This window comes from Scomber japonicus, chromosome 22, assembly GCF_027409825.1.
Source record: "Scomber japonicus isolate fScoJap1 chromosome 22, fScoJap1.pri, whole genome shotgun sequence".
NCBI lineage: Eukaryota > Metazoa > Chordata > Actinopteri > Scombriformes > Scombridae > Scomber > Scomber japonicus.
Window position 1 is genome coordinate 26,210,108 of NC_070599.1, and position 2,500 is coordinate 26,212,607.

A 2,500-nucleotide genomic window follows, 5' to 3' on the forward strand; every position below is an offset into this window, starting at 1 on the left:
CCTCCTCCTCCTCCCCTTAGTGTCCTCTCCTCCTCTCCTTACTGTCCACCTCCTTCTCCTCCCCTCTCCTCTTCCTCCTCTCCTCTACTCCTCTCCTTACTGTCCACCTCCTCCTCATACTCTTCATCCTCTCCTCCTCCTCCTCACCCTCCTCTTCCTCCTCCTCTCCGTCTCCTCCTCCTCTTCCTCTCCTCCTTTTCCTCCTCCTCCTAATCCTCCTCTCCTCTACTCCTCTCCTTACTGTCCACCTCATCCTCTTCCTCCTCACCCTCCTCTTCATCCTCCTCACCCTCCTCCTCTTCTTCCTCCTCACTGTCACCTCCCCCTCCTCCTACTCCACCTTCTCACCCCCCCACCTCCTCTTCCTCCTCATCCTCCGCCTCGTCATCCTTCTCCTTCTCTTCCTCCTCCTCCTTACCCCCCTCCAGCTCAACTCCTCTCCTTACTGTCTTCCTCCTTTCCTCCTCCTCCTCACCCTCCTCTTCCTCCTCCTTCTCTCCTTACTTTCCTCCTCCTCCTCTCCTCCACTTTCTCCTCCTCCTCTTCTGCCTCCTCTCCTCTTCATCCTCTTCCTCAACCTCCTCCTCCTCTTGCTCCTCTTCCTCCTCTTCCTCCTCTCCTCCTCTTCCTCCTCTCCTTCTCTCCTCCTCTTCCTCCTCTTCCTCCTCTGCTTACTGTCCTCTTCCTCTTCCTCCTCTGCTTACTGTCCTCCTCCTCCTCCTCTCCTTACTGTCCTCCTCTTCCTCTTCCCCCTCCCCACTCCCCCACCTCCTCATCCTCTCTCTCTTCCTCCTCTCTCTCTTCCTCGTCCTCCTCATCCTCTCTCTCTTCCTCATCCTCCTCCTCCTCCTCCTCCTCCTCTTCCATTAATGATTCACTTTTGATTGTGTTGTGTGTTTTTGAAGCTAAACATGAATCCATCAAACTCCGGCGTTGAACCTTCTCCGAACTCTCCTCCACCGATAACGACTTCTCTCCTCCTCTCCTCCTCTCCCCTCCTCTCCTCTTCGTTCACGTCGGGGTTTTTTTTTTTTAATTAATTGATTCGAGGAGAAAGTTGTTTTTTTTTTCTCTCCGCTGCCAGATGATATATTTTATGTATACACTTTAAATTCCTGAGAGTTTCGACACTCAGCAGAACCGCCGACCGTGACCCAGTTCTCTCAGCCAACGTATATCTGAGAGTGTGAGAGAAAGAAATGTTCCCTTCCTTCCTCCCTTCCTCCTTACTCCTTTCCTTCTTTCCTCCCTCCTCTCCTTCCTTCCTTCCTCCCTTCCTCCCTCCCTCCTCTCCTTCCTTCCTTCCTTCCTCCTCTCCTTCCTTCCTTCCTTCCTTCCTCCCTTCCTTCTCTCCTTACTTCCTTCCTCTTTTAGTCCCTCCCTCCTTACTCCTTTCCTTCCTTCCTTCCTCCCTTCCTCCTTCCTTCCTTCTTCCTCCCTCCTTTCCTTCCTTCCTTCCTTCCTCCTTCCCTCCTTTCCTTCCTTCTTTCCTCCCTTCCTCCTTCCTTCCTTCCTTCCTTCTTTCATGTCCTTCCTTCCTTCTTCTTTTCCTCCCTTCCTTCTTTCCTTTCCTCCCTTCCTTCCTCCTTCTTTCCTCCTTCCTGTCCTTCCTTCCTCCCTCCCTGCGTTCCATACTTCCTTCCTTCCTCCATCCCTCCTCCCTTCCATCCTTCCTTCCTCCCTCCCTTCCATCCTTCCTTCCTTTCCTCCGTCCCTCCTCCCTTCCATCCTTCCTTCCTCCCTCCCTTCCATCCTTCCTTCCTTTCCTCCGTCCCTCCTCCCTTCCATCCTTCCTTCCTCCCTCCCTCCCTTCCTTCTTCCTCCCTCCTCCCTTCCTTCCTTGACTCGAGGACAACAGGAGGGTTAAAGCAAAATAAAAGCACAAATCTCTTCGTCTGCAAAGTTGTTTTTCTTGTGATTTCATCGGATTAAACCGATTATTAGGAAGTTAAAAAATTCCCATATCGATGTAAAGTACTGGGTAAATGGCTTAAGCCATCATTAAATTAGTTGTTTTATCAATGCTATAATAACTATATTTAATTATTTCACAGCCTCTTTTAATATAATACAACCAGGCGGGGAGTTCTGGTCCTCTGAAATGAGGCCAACCAGGAAGTAACTTAGAGCTGCATTCTATCAAAAGGCCACCAGGGGGCGACCGTCTCTATACAAGTCAATGGAGAATTCACCAACTTCTCACTTGATTTCTAACCTCAGTAAACGTTTTCAAAATGTGTTTATGGTCTCAATCGCTAGTTTAAAGCCTTCTTCAATGCAGTATGATGTTCATTTGGGACATTTTGGCCTCCCTGATTTTATATGTGATGATAAAGCAGGGTATGCATTAGGGCGTGGCTACGTCCTGATTGACAGGTTGATTGACCAATGTCCTCGAGATCCAGCCCTCGTAACCATAGCAACCTCCCTGTTCCGCCCATGGCTCCGCCTCATGCCCATATAAGTAGAATCCGTGTTTTTATTTTTCCCAGCATGCACC

General features: G+C 50.0%; 1 protein-coding gene across 1 annotated transcript in view; it reads left to right on the forward strand.

The window, feature by feature from the left end:
- The window catches only part of lratb.1 (lecithin retinol acyltransferase b, tandem duplicate 1), a 37,803-nt gene that overhangs the window by 8,616 nt on the left and 26,687 nt on the right, over window positions 1-2,500 (forward strand). The gene's annotated exons all lie outside the window — the stretch shown is intronic.